The sequence below is a fragment of the Brachyhypopomus gauderio genome, unplaced genomic scaffold, assembly GCF_052324685.1.
Source record: "Brachyhypopomus gauderio isolate BG-103 unplaced genomic scaffold, BGAUD_0.2 sc60, whole genome shotgun sequence".
Lineage (NCBI taxonomy): Eukaryota > Metazoa > Chordata > Actinopteri > Gymnotiformes > Hypopomidae > Brachyhypopomus > Brachyhypopomus gauderio.
In genome coordinates this window covers 1,195,545-1,210,220 of record NW_027506881.1, presented here as the reverse complement: position 1 = coordinate 1,210,220, position 14,676 = coordinate 1,195,545, and the positions used below count along the sequence as shown (strand labels likewise).

Below are 14,676 nucleotides of genomic sequence, written 5' to 3'. Positions count from 1 at the left end.
GCGGTTTTCACGCCAAATTGGGCTTGTTTTGGAAATCTAAATTTAGTTGATAAACACTAATGTTACAATATTATTAATGACTTTAATATAAATCGCAATACTGATAATAAATCCCTCATAAACAAAATACTAACTTTGGGCTAGTTTGAGCTTCTGAAGGGCGGGTTTTAGACTGACGTTGGGCTGGATATTTTTGTAAGACCTGGCAACCCTGTCGCTGGTCCGCGTGCGACCGTTCTACGTCTCGTGAGCTTTTAGCTTGTGCGCTAGCTAGTTAGCAGCTGCTAGCAGAGCTACCGTGATGTTTCACAAGAGGAAAGGATGTAATCGCAGGATAACAACACCATTTCAAGACGGCCATTCAACGAAAAAGTGGATATTGTGAGAAAAGGCCGAGCAACAGCTCATCTTGAGATTGTAACACAAGGCGGTAAAGGGTACGTTAATGACAACAGTGTTATGGAGGTGTTTTTAATACTACACTCATGTTTTCATGTGTGTGTGTGTCTAGTGGAGGCCCATGGCCAGTAAGTACACTTCACCAACATGTGTGTGTGGAAATACGTTTAAACTGAATGCATTGTGAGATAGATAACCAGTGTAACGTAGCAGACATACTACAGTGAGCACACCGGTTTGTTTTGGTTTGCCAAACAAAAAGGATGTTTTGAGTTTCAGGATAAAGTTATCAAGATATAATAAGTGAATATAATCAAGATTGGACATGATTAAGCATGAACCAGAGCGTCTGTGTGGTGGTGGGTGGCTATGGGCCTAAGTCTAGCAATATAGCAGCGGTAGAAGAAGATCGTGGCACCATGAAGTCTGGAAATGATGGACTTAGGACCAGGGACTAGAACTACAGTTTTGTACAACAAAGTTTTGGATATATAAGAAAAATAAATGAGATGAAATGAAATGTATCAATAGATTTCCAGTAACCATGATTAAGAGAGGATTTCAAGAATATAACAGATGGCACACAGAGATGCAGCTGGTCAGAATGCTCTCTATGGTGCTTCTGTAGAATGTGATATAGATATACATATAGATAATTAAATGGAAATGGCCAAGAACTGAACCCTGTTGATTAACATTAACATTGTGAGATTTATGAACAGGAAGTGAACAAGTGAACAGGACGTGTGCAGTGTTTCTAATGACTAAGTATTAAAAAAGACTCATGCCAGTCTCGGGGGAAAAGGAGGAATTTAATGAATAATGCCAAGTTCACACTACACGACTTTTCAGTCGTCAGGTTTTTGTACCGTTCGCACTACATGACTGGTTGTGCTGTAATCGCGAGTCTTTCAGTTGTTGTGGCTTTCACACTACATGACTGATCGGTGACATGGGCTCACGAATTAAACGACTGGGGAATCGCCGACTCATCTGGCTGCCCTCCAAAAACACGAGAACAGTCGCCGACTGGGCTAGATATTAAACATGCTAGATATTAAACATGCTAGATATTTGTCGGGCGTCTGCGATGAGTCGGCGACCACTCTGCGACCACTCGGCGAGCGTCTTTCAGCATGTCACTACAACACGACTGAGCGAGCGCCGAGTGATCGCCGATTTGCCTCCAACCACAGTTTCTGTCGGCGATCTACAAAAAACAGTCGGCGACTGAAAAACCAGCCTAAAATCGTGTAGTGTGAACCTGGCTTAAGGTGCACAACACAAAACCCGAGACATGATCCAAAGTAAGGAAACAATCACCAGCAGTCAATTGGTACAAAGACAAGCTATATATAGATGGACAAATGGCCCTCAGGTGCTGGGGATTATAATGGGCCCCACCCACCTGAGGCAGGAACACAACGCAACAGCAACAGAACAACATGTGTGTGTTGTAGTGCATGGGGAGGAGTTGTTCTCGTCTCTGCAGGTTGTCTAGCTGCATCTAGCTGCACTCTCAATTTTCTCTCAGTCTTTAACACTCAGTTCAGAGTAGTTCAAAGTATCTTTAATGGTATGAAATGAAGTGTCAAAGCACCACAAAAATGTTAAGAGCATGAGAGATAACTAAAGTTAAGGTTAACTAAAGTTAAGGATTTGGCAAATATGCAAAAGGCTTTGTATACATATGCTTTATATATGTGCTTATAAATACACACTTAAAAATAGTGTTTGTCTCTCCTTCACATACACACAAATAATTGCTATTACCCTCTTCCTATCTCTGAAACATCCATATTATCAGTGTATTTATCAGATCACATACACATGAATCACATACACACACTCCCTTCTCTCTCACTCTCTATTTATACACACACACATGCACACACACATCGTAGCATACCTCTCTAATACACACACACACACAACATATGTGTTTGGGGTGATTAGACTGGTGCAGCTTCATTTCTGAGTGTGTGTATTCTGAAATGTGAAAGACCTTGTGTGTGAGATGCGTTTGTTATGTGCAGCTGTAAGTGTGTTTTTATCTCCTTCTGTCTACAGGCCGTCTGACTGCAATATTTCAGAGGAAGACTGCGCTGCTCTGTCCTCAGCTCTGGAGTCAAACCCTTCATCACACTTGAGAGAGCTGAACCTGGACCTCAATAAATTCAGGAAATTCAGGAAGGAAGCAGTGTTCTGCTGGAGGATCATGTTATAGAAAATGCTGAAACTCTACTTTCCTACTTTTTTAACATGGCGTACGACCAAATGAGGAAGTTTAAGTTCACCCTCTGGGTCAAGGACACTAGACAGGGAGAAGGTGGGAATGTAGACATGTTCCAGTGAGAAGACCTGTGCCCGACAAGAGCACGTTTCCCTAAGAGTGCAGAATTTATTCTTATATTCTTATATTTGGTACTTGTATATATATAATAAAAAAATTAATCAAATTAATCAGAAGCTTTGTGATTAATTAATCGAAATTAATCGCATTTTAATTGCATTTCAGTATTTAACAACTGGAAGGCACTTGGAATGTGGCAGAAAGAAGCAGGTAAGAGAATCATGCAGGCAGGTCCGTCTCAACCATCTCAGTGCTTGAAGTTGCAGGCTGATCCAGTCCTGGAAGCTGTGCCCTCGAGACCCCGAGCCAACCCAACACCGAGGAGACAACACCACGAACCGCCATCAACACCACAAGAGCAGCATCGGGACCAGAAAACTTCAGCCCAGAAAACTGACTCACAAGCTGAACAGAGGACAGCAGCGCAGGCACTACTGCTGGTGGTGCCATCATCATCATCATCATCATCACCAACCCAGCTGCTGGTGCTGCAATCATCATCATCACCAGCACCAGCCCAGAAGATTACAGCGGTTACGACACAGAGAATGAGCAGGAAACAGGAGAAGAGCAAGCACGTGGGTTCACACGGTCGGGGGGGTCAAGTTTCAAAACGCAGGCCTCATTAGAAAGAAAACACAGAAAAAGGAGAGACAAGAGAACCACCAGATGCCAAAGGTAGAGGTGACAGACCATGAAGGACTGATGGTGGTCCACCCCCCATGGACTGTGTCCAACATCAAAGAAGTCATGTGACAGATGGACAACCCTAGAGACGTGGGCGGAGAGAAGTTCGCCAGGCAGGTCCACCGGTTATGTCAAGAATTCAAACGTAACACCAGCGAGTTGAGAAGACTGCTGATGATGAAATGCTTTGTAATGTAACTATAGTAAAGTGTAACTAGTGTACCCATATATGTGCAAGTGTACTAGGAAATTTGCCATGAGATTTAGTTATTTGATACATGGTTGTGTTTCTCTCTCTTTCTCTCTCTCTCTCTCTCTCTCTCTCTCTCTCTCTCTCTCTGCAGCTGGTCTCTCATTGAAGACATGGACATGAACGTGGTGCGGCTGTGTGAGCTGGAGCGTGAGGATGGAGACAGAGTCCAACTCAGTCCCCGCGTGTCCAACCTTATATATGACAAGAGTATGACGCTCCACCATGTTACTACACAAACATACTTCAGATCTCAGATATCAGCTTTAAAATACTAAAATGCTGTGTGTGTGTGTGTGTGTGTGTGTGTGGGCGCATGTGTGTAGTAGCTGAAACTGAAGAAACTGAAGATCAGCGGGCTAAATGTTGTTCAAGGTCCCTGTACAGGAAAGACTGAGGTCTATGTGCTCTGTGATAAGGTGTAAAAAGGTGAGGTCAACTTCCACACTAGGAAACAACCGTAGCACCAACACACAATGTCTCCACCAGCAACACCCTGCACAGCTAAGACATGGGGACTCCAGAAAACCCAGAAACACCTCTTTGTCTCACTAATGAAGTTACAATAATGACGTTCTTGTTCTAATTAATAATTACAGACATATATCGAAGCTTAGGGAAGTTATACTTAAGTTGTGTCTTAACAACGTCCTTGTCACACACACACACACACACACACACACAGTTTCACAGTTTCAACCCAACCCTGATTGTTAGGGTGTTTTTTAATTTACTGTGTTCTTTTCCACACCAGGGTGCTCTGCAGCCTGAGAACATTCCTCCTGTCCCCCTGTGTGGATGCCCTCAGCAGCTGCACCTGCACAGGTGAAATGAAGGTGCTGCACCTGCTCATCAACCTGATATCGTCTGACATCCAGCATTACACACACTGGCATATATTAGTTCTTCCTAAACATCTTTAAATAGAAGCATTTTAAATGTGTGCATGTGTCTTAACAATGTCCTTGTCTCTCACACACATACACACACAGAGAGAGTTCTGTACAACACACATTACATTTAGTTTCAGTAATCACACCAAGTTCCAGTTGAGATTGTTAGTGGCTCCTGTCAGCTGATTCAGTAAAATCCACCACATAAATATTGAGTAGAGAGACCATCACACTCACACAGGAGAGACTCTAACTTGACATACTATTGACACAGGGGGGCAATAGAATTCACTGCTCTTCTGAAAATAAATGTGACAAAAATATGACCAAGGTCCCTGGAGGGATTATTGAAGTGACTCTTACAGTCAGATGTTCATTTACATGTAAAATGCCATGTAATACTGGATCTCCACAACCAGTTAAATAGACTTTAAAGTACTCCTGTTCTTCATCTTAATTTGTATTCTCCTTCATCTAAGGAATCAAACGGCTCAGGGTTTCAAGCTCCCCTATCTTCATCACCATTGTCTACAATCTGAAACACTTAGCCTTTGTCAACTTTAGACACATTTGCTATCTGTGATTTAAAGACTTGACCAACTGGTTATTTGGTTTAGAAGTGGTTTGTAGGCCACAGTGTTAATTTCGTTGACGAATAATTTTCGTCATAGTTTTCGTCAACGAACCTTTTTTCATGACGAAAACGAGACGATAACTAAATTAAAACTATACGAAGGGATAAAAACGATGACGAAATTAAAGGACATTTTCGTCAACGAATAAAAACGAGACGAAAATATTGGCCGGCGACGACATTCAATCAGACCTGATTTAGTTTTGTGAAAGGTAGGGATAAGTTAAGAAGAGATCCAACCGTAACTACTTTAGCGTACACGGAGAGGCGGGACAAACCGGGTAACCATCCAATCAGAACTAACGTCTTCACATCGCGCAGAACCCGTTAGGACAAAACCAGCCCGTGAACTGTGGTCACTCATGAAATTAAACTCGACGTTAACTCGACAATGTCAGCAGGGAGAAAGATGAGCGGCGATATATGGACACATTTCTCCTTTGACTTTGAGAAAAACAAGATGCTGTGTAAACCATGAGGAATGATGATGTCGGGACAAATACGACAAATGAAACGACATCTGCGGACTGTGGCATTGTTTTACGGCGCACAGTTTTATATAGAATGTAATATGCATTGTTCATAAACTCCATATGTTTTCAGGTAGAGCGGACCTACTGGTCATCAATGTTTTGTTATTGTTATGCTCAATAACTATAAGTTCAGGTCAATAGAGTTGTTTGGAAATTTGTTTTTGTATATATTGCACATACAAAAAATAATATTCTGTAACTGGTTAATAAATGTTTCATTTTGTGCAAGTGTATATAATGACTACTACACCATTTATATTTTAGTCAACTAAATTATTTTGATATTATTCGACTAAATTCTAATGATAATTAGTCGACTAAAACTAGACTAAGACTAAAAACAAATCAATGACTAAATTATGACTAAAACTAAATTACATTTTAGTCAAAAGACTAAGACTAAAACTAAATCAAAAATTGCTGTCAAAATTAACACTGGTAGGCCAGAATATTTATGTTCATTCTGTTTTAGTTTATTTCAAATCTTGGTTGCCTAATTGTCATGCAGATATAACAAAGTTGGTGGATTCACCTTTTCAGTAAGGCTAGTGAAATGCTAAATTATGCCATAACTCTTGCAAATATAAATATACTGTAGAAAATCTATTTATTACATAGTGGAATGTGTTGAGAACAAAATAGCATAAAAAATGATCAATGTAAATCAAAATTATTATCCCATGGAGGTCTGCATTTGGAATCATACTCAAAATCCAAGTGGAAAATCAAATGACAGGCTGATCAAACTTTAGTTGAAATTCTTCAAGACAAGTTCAAATGAGGCTCAGTAGCAAAAACTCAGAATATGAACCAGGGGGCAGTAAAGAGTAATTAACATAAATGTCTGCGCCACTTTGGTTGATAAATTTGATACAGTGAGGATGAGATGTTCAAACATCACCCCGCTACCATTTGGACGGGGGTTATGAACATATCTATAGCCAGAGGGAGACGCCTCGTTTAGGGCCATATAGTCGCCTGGCCGAGTCCAAGTTTCCGTCAAGCAAAACATGTAATGCTTTAGATGACAGGGATCTAATATTTAGCAGATTTAAATGATTCTCAGCGGCAGCTTAATTGAATTTAAGGGCCGGGGCACATACTGACTAGCTCATTTTGTATGTGTTTCATGCGCATTTTACGCATATTTTTTCATGCTAAAGAATAAACAATGTGTTAGCAGTACGTATAGTGCAATGGCAAATTCACTGAATCCCACTAAAGAGTAAACTAAATCAAATCAAAGTTTATTTGTATAGCGCTTTTCACAACACATGTTGTCACAAAGCGCTTTACAGGATTTACAAGGTTAACAATACTATGGGTCTAGAACCCTAATGAGCAAGCCAAAGGCGACAGTGGCGAGGAAAAACTCCCTATGATGGGGAATAGGAAGAAACCTCGGGAGAAACCAAAATATATTTGGAATCACACTTGCTGCAAACTTCTTTTTATAAAACTTATATTTGTTGTAATGAAACATACTTGCACATTGTGTTAGAATTTGCGTATATGTGCGATATTTATATACATGTGTTATCTGTGTAATTCTTATTCTTAAGAGTCCTAGACTTCTTGATGGTCAGTAATGGTAGTCCAGGGCTGTGGTGATACAACCCTAGCAGGGGGTAATTCGGGGTGGTAAGAGGGGCCAGGGCAGTGGGTTGATCCTTCATCCATTTAATCTTCCCCCTGCTGTTACCTCATTATTCATTATTATTTATTAGCTATTATTGGAACTAATAAGAAGCCAGCAACCTGTGATGTTAGTGGACGTGGGGGTTCATAATTGGAAATAAGTTCTTGGAGGTAATCAGGAGCAATGGGGTCTCTGAATATGGGGTCATGGCGAGGGTCCTGCCTCAAGAGCATGGTGGTAAATATAGGCGTGTTGCATATCTTTCAAAATCTCTTGATTGTTTTTACAGGACATGCCTGCCTGCTTGAGGCCATTCCTGCCCCCGACAGTAGGATAGCTCTCCCCAAGTCTTGCCTACCATTTCGTGTGCGACATGTTCATGGCATTTCATATGGCACCCAAAGGGGGGTCATTAATGATTTGTGATTAACTTTGTAGAAGCTTCACCTGTAAAACTGTTACTTTTAGACTCGTGCTTCATCTGTGCAAGATGCAACCCTAACAAAACAAACAAACAAAAAAACTGGCCATACCTGAGAATGTTTGGACAAGTATTTACACCACATGGGTTAAAAAGTCTTCTGGTGTTTCATTTTTCAGATTAAGGTCACTCATGGTGTTCTTTTTAGGAGACCTGGACGTGTTAGTCGGCGAATGCACCTCTCTCCTCATATAAAAACATTGTTAACATGTCTTATTCTTTGCCTCTGCCTGCAGATAAACCTAATCCTGTTGTCTCAGGGATCCTCATGCCTGTGCTATTTTCTAGCTCCACCCTTTTAGCTGTGCTGCCATAGCTAGATCTGCTGGAGCCTTGCACACTATAGTCCATTAATTTACACTTCTCTGTACTAAGACATGTCTAATGATCTTGTCTCTCCTCTTGCTGAGGTAAATCTACTCCTGACGTCATGCTGCTACTGAGTCTCAACCTGTTCCAGCTGTTATGGTCCCCCTGCTTCACCCCAACTCCACTGCGCTGGACAGATGTTCCTGTTCCAGATGTGTTTCAGACATACATACACCCAGCAAATCCTTAATCAGAACACATTGACATGTTCATTCCATTACCTGTGTGTCTGCACCTCAGTTAGAATCTCTCTCCCTGGACTTTTCCATTCCCCTACACCCAGTCTACTGTACCTACTCTCCTGATAAGGCAGTGGTTCTCAATTATTTTCTGTCATGCCCCCCCTAGGGAACATAAAAATGTTCACGACCCCCCATGAATCAGAGGTGGGGACTCGAGTCACATGACTTGGACTCGAGTCAGACTCGAGTCATTAATATTAAGACTTTTGACTTGACTTGAAAAAATATTCAGAGACTTAGACTTGACTTGGACTTTTACACCAATAACTTGGGACTTGAATTGGACTTGAACCTGTTTACTTGCAAAGACTTGATTTTTTTTTTACCCCAAATCTAAATTTTAAAACGCATATTAATATTTATAAAGTGCGCCCCATTAATTTCATTTCCGTCCTTCTGACGCAGACCAGTCCTCTGCTTTTCCACACTCTGTACGTGTGTGTGTGCATGAGCTGCGAACGTAAATTTTTACCGGGCGGAGTGTAAAATGGACACAAATTAAGTATTATATCGCGATCGATCGATCGCCAGTGGTTGGTGCCAGAGCGAACTAGTAACTCATTGAATCATTGATGTGGATCAGAGGTAAATAAACTAGATTTTTTTCCGGCGTGAGAAATCGGATGTGTGGCGTGAGAGCGTGTGAAGACGGTCAAATGCGTGTGTCTCAAGCTCAATGCGTGAGAGTTGGCAACCCTGGGTTCTCTGAACTCAGGGAAGAGAGCCTCTCTCTGTCACCATCATAATATCCAGTTCTATCTCAGCATGGATTGTGTATTTGAAGACATCTACGTCGAGAAAAAAATATATTGACAAAAGTGGAGCGAGTTTTCAGCTATGGGGACATCATTCATCGTGCACAAATGACATACAGACTTTTGGCCAGCAAATGCAATGCAGAATAGTTTACTGAAATGTCTAAAGTTGCAGATTCCTGTTAATTGTTCAGTTCTTATATTTGTTTGTCTTGTGTCACTCACACATGGACACACATGTTCTCCAAGAAACCAGATAAGAGAAGAGAGGGAAAATGCTGTTATGGTTCTTTGTATTGTACTGTGAAAATATCAGCACTTTTTTATTTGAACATGGAGTTCTACTTATGACTTTTTCACAGAATATTTATTTCTGGAAAATTGTAGTTTAAAGTATGAATATTTTTGCAGCTAAGTTTAACAAATTGAACTGTGCAATAAAGAGGTGTAATTTAAATTTTTTTTTATACTTCGTGTTTTCAGTTGCACATGTTTTATCAAGATTTGAGGAGAATACAGATTAAAAAAAGAATGCATGTCTATTATTTACATTAAAAATATACCTGCAACATTGGTAAAAAAAAAAAAAAAAAGACTCGAAAGGACTTGAAATTCCAAGTTTCAGACTTGGGACTTGACTTGACTATTGCCTGTCTTGACTCGAGACTTGACTTGACTTGAGTGTCTTTGCTTGAGACTTGACTCGGGACTTGAGGTATAAAGACTTGGACTTACTTGAGACTTGCAAAACACTGACTTGGTCCCACCTCTGCCATGAATTGAAACACTATTGAGAACCTGATAATAATGAACTATTTATCATTTGGGACAGTATTTCCTGAAGGGACAGAGGAGAGGGCAACTAAGGTGCAGAGCCCTTTTTGCTGGGACGCTGCTGAGATCCACTTGGGTTAGGTAGACTTCTAGGCAACTAGCACCAGTGCACTGGAGAGTTTGTACCATGTATACTTTGGCTATTTTGTACTCATTTATATTTCATATAAATTGATCTAAAAGAACTTTTGGTGTTAAGACTTTGCTTGGGTAACTCAGTCAAAACCAATCGGTTCATCGGGGCAGTGTTGGGGCCTATCTGGGTCAAGAAAAAATATCCCAACAATATACACCTGTGTTTTGGGCTCCTGAGTTAGATTCCTTCTGCAATATAAGATACATTATATTTATAACACCCAGTTAGATTTTTTTTTTCCCAACGCAAAGTTCAGTGACCATGTTATCAGTGCATTTGTCCATCAAGAGATGTGCTACACACTTTAAACACACCAGCATTTTAGAGATACAAAAGTATCTCTAAAATAAAATAAATAAAGTGGCCTCTATATGTTCAAAGATATATATTTTAAATTATTATACTCACCAATGTTTTTAGCCTTCTATATCGTTTGGAGAGTTTTGGTGGCTTCCTCATTTTTCTTCTCCAGCGAGACTCTGTGTTTGTTGTGACATATTCATCTTGATGTAAAGCTTAAACCTAAATAAGAAATATAAGAATACTATATTTGAAGAGAGAGAACAGTCCTCGTTTTGTTTCATTTGTGTTTTTTAACATTCAAATAACATTTCCCCTGTTAACTAGTGCACTACACAGTCAAAAGCTGAATGTATATTCACTATCCTAAACAAAAATACTCCTACGCTTACTAAAAGCACTAAATGGGCACTAAATAATGATTGATTTGAGATGTGCCCAGTGAGAGAAGCAGCACTACGTAACCGTAACAACCATCCTAGTGAAGCAGATATAATATTTATTATTATTTTTATATAAATGTAGCCAGGTGAATAATAAAGTTATTATTTCCATATGAAATGGTCATGGCCTGGTGGTAGGGAACAGTCATGGGCAGTCATGGTCTGGTGTTAGGGAACTGGTCTTGTGACCGGAGGGTTCGTGGGTTCGATTCCCAGACCTGAGGCCATGACTGAGGTGCCCTTGAGCAAGGCACCTAACCCCAACTGCTCCCCGGGTGCCGGGCTAGGGCTGCCCACCGCTCTGGGCACGTGTGATCCACAGCCCCCTAGTAATCACTAGTGTGTGTGTGTGTGTGTGTGTGTGTTCTAACTGCACAGATGGGTTAAAAGCGGAGGACAAATTTCGATTGCGGTGTAAAAATCACAATTAACAAAATACGGCACATTTACATCATTATCTCCTTTGCCTCGCATGTTATTTTAAGTATCCAGTAGGTGGCACTGTTGTGAGAGGTAGTATAGGCCAGTTTCTCGTGCATGTATATAATTGCATGTATGACGTCGCCCAGCACGAGAGCCTAACTGTACCTGTAACGGACAGAGACGTTGCTCAGTATCACCAACCGCCTCTCTGTAAAACAGACCCTCCAGAAAGTCGCGATGTTGCGATTTGCAACTTCAACGCAACTTCAAGCAAACCCTGCGAATTCAGGGCGGTGTTGCAACTTCAGCCAATCACCGCAACTTTCCCGCAAATTTGACCAATCGCTGATGTCGTCTTGATGTAACGTCGACAAACTCCCGCCTTACTTCCGTATATACGTTCAAGAGGAGCAGACTGAAAGCAGCATGAGCGACGAAAATAATGGCAAAAAGATCGGGAAAAGCAGTATCCCGGTACACTACATGAAAGCGGGGATAAACTGGTTTTGTTTTTTGTTTTCAGTGTTTTATTGTTTCACAACGATGGGTTCATACATGTGTTTCCAACAAGTTTAACATTTCTAGCACCAGCCCATCCACTCCAAGTGATTTTCATAGTCTTTTAAGAGACGGAAAGTCCATTTCTGCCACCGAGCTGTTGCACTTCGAGGGATCATTTCAAGAAAGTGAGAGGGATCATTGTGCATTCTCTGTCCCAACACCTGTGTTTCAGGGGGCGGGGCATACAAAATCTTGAGAGGGATCATTCCTGCCCAAACTATAGAGCACATATGTCAAAGTTAAGGCTCGCGGGCCAGATCCGACCCGCGAATTGATTATCTATGGCCCCCTGGATGATATTTAATTACTATTAGAACCGGCCCGCAGGCCACAACCGCCCGATGGTGTTTTGCAAGCACAAACACTACATTCCCCACAATGCAACGGTAGCCTGCGAAGTCACTGCAGCGCACAAGCGGCGAGGGTCCGCACGGCGAAGATGACGTAATCGCACTGGCTCCGCCCGTGCGCGAGGGCGTCGCACGCTGTCGATTCGCAAGGTCGTGCACCTCTCGAATTTTGTAACTGCGCGCACCAGATAAACTTAATTAAGTTAAATATTTATGCATATAGTCTAAATGATTCGAAATGATTCCTTCAATGATTGCTTGAAGTGTTAAAACCATGGGTTTTATAAGAAGCATAATACCCATAAATAAATAAATCAGGGTCGCCATAGATCTCGATATAATACTTAATTTGTGTCCATTTTACAGGCCGCCCGGTAACAACTTACGTTCGCCACCCCCTCCAGGTTCAAATCTCACTCCAAGCGATCTTGAAAAGTTGGCAACCCTGAATAAATAGTTAAATAGATCATTAAAATGGACTACTAAATAGAGGAAACCATACAACATTTACTCCCTATTGCAATGTACTCACAAAAAAGCAAAAACACACCGCAACTTCCATCGCAATTTTTTTGAAAAACACCCGCAACATCAAACATTTTAGCCTGCAACAATCACAAAAAAGGCCCGCGAAATCCTGGTGGGACTGACTATTGCAGGTCACCCCTAATGTAGATGCTACAAAATGTGTAAAAATCAGTGGCGATTGCTCTAAGACTGCAAGGGAAGCTCAGCTTCCCCTAAATGTCAAAAAATAAGTGATCAGACATATACTGTTGTGTGTACATGTCATTGACTAAATATGCGCTACAACGCGCTCATCTTTTGTTCAGAATCAGCTTCTTATCACTGGTAACGACTCTATGCTCTATGCTAAGATTTAAAAATGTATAAATGATAAATAAAAGCTTTGCAATTTAAGCATGACTACAGTAAGTGTAAAAAAAAGATATGCCCACACTGAATAAGAGTAAAATGGTGTCAAATGCTTTTAAGACAAGTTTGCATTGCATGAATTCATAAAGCAGCTTTGTTTGTAGCCAGATACAAATATATGTTATAGCTGTTTAAAAGAGGGAGCACCTTTAACCTGAAGAATTAGAATTGAGCTGTTTTATCAGAGATATTCAGAAAATACATATTAGAGATGATTTCAATAAAATCATAAAAGTGATTGTAATATAATAATGCTAAGATTGAATACAATGACTTTAAACAGTAATTTTTAAATTATTTTTCCACGTCGTACCCCACATACATAAATTACAAGTCGGTTGTGCTCCACTAATTATGAGGGGCCGGTCTAAACCAAAAATGCCAGTGCCGATTTTTTGTCCCAGTCCAGCCCTGCACCTGTGTGTCCTTTTTGTTGATTATCGTCGATTCTTCTGTGTGCACGAAATGCCTCGGCGGCCCTGACGGCAAATGCTGCTGCAGATAAGGGATTCCACGGAAAGTTTATCCACAACAAACAACTTTCCGTTTCCCTGGGGGCTATTCCACGAAGCGAGCTTATGAAAACGGCGCTTATTAGAGTGAGCCTCGCTTGAGTTAGCCAAACAGTTCACTTCCGTCTAGTTCCGTTCCACTAACGAAATCCAGACGCAACCTGTTCCCACTAATTCAAGCCTGGCTTTTGTAATCGGCGATCATGCGCGTGCACACAGTATTTACACAGCCTCACTAATCGACATTGGCGTGCACACATAGACATCAGGTGGTGCTAAAGCACCACCAACTCTGCCCTTTATCAACGAAAGTGCCCTTTTAAAACTTCAGTTTAAAAAAAAATTATTATTATTAACATGTTACTGAGGTCGGTTTAAAATGATCTTTTGAAAACCTGAGCGATTAAAAACAATGCCCTGAAATGAGCCACCACCTCGCACACACCCGACCTCTCTCTTCCTTTAACACCAGATGCGCTGCAGCAGCAGTTCAGTTCAGCGAGTGGAAGGAAGCGTCTTCAGCACAGCACACATGCTCACAGATAGACTTCTTCTCCCGTCCCCACCAGCCAGGTCACATACACATCTACCAAATTCAAATCTACCGTTTGCCCTCTAAGCCCAACGTGAAATCATTTTGTTGTGCAGTAAAATGTCTCACAGCACCAAACTACTAAGCATTTTTAGCCGACTGGTCACCTGATAAACTAGTCGCACTAGCCCAAATCAATGATAGATAACGTGAGGACGCCCACATACAAATAATTAAGGTAGAGTTTGCAAATCTATGTGTTAAGCTGAACGTCTTCTGTTGTATAGGTTCTGTTAGGCAACATAAATTACATTCATTTGTGAAAGAAGTAACGGGAAGTTCCCCATTACCTGTGAAAAATGCCCATCTGCATTCATGTAATGACAACACTCAGTAGCCTATAACTCCTTCTCC

The 14,676-nt window shown here is 41.0% G+C and overlaps 2 protein-coding genes and 1 long non-coding RNA gene across 3 annotated transcripts in view; 2 read left to right on the top strand and 1 right to left on the bottom strand.

Annotated features, from left to right (window-relative positions):
- LOC143489259 (uncharacterized) overlaps window positions 1-14,676 on the bottom strand; it is a 52,701-nt gene that overhangs the window by 4,157 nt on the left and 33,868 nt on the right. The window lies entirely within an intron of this gene.
- Window positions 1-14,676, top strand: part of LOC143489261 (uncharacterized) — a 52,845-nt gene that overhangs the window by 16,636 nt on the left and 21,533 nt on the right. The gene's annotated exons all lie outside the window — the stretch shown is intronic.
- LOC143489279 (uncharacterized) lies at window positions 190-9,838 on the top strand. The gene is made up of 6 exons (XR_013124631.1): window positions 190-437; window positions 2,470-2,823; window positions 2,918-3,552; window positions 3,784-3,899; window positions 4,016-4,118; window positions 4,444-9,838. It is a non-coding gene; the product is annotated as an uncharacterized LOC143489279 (long non-coding RNA).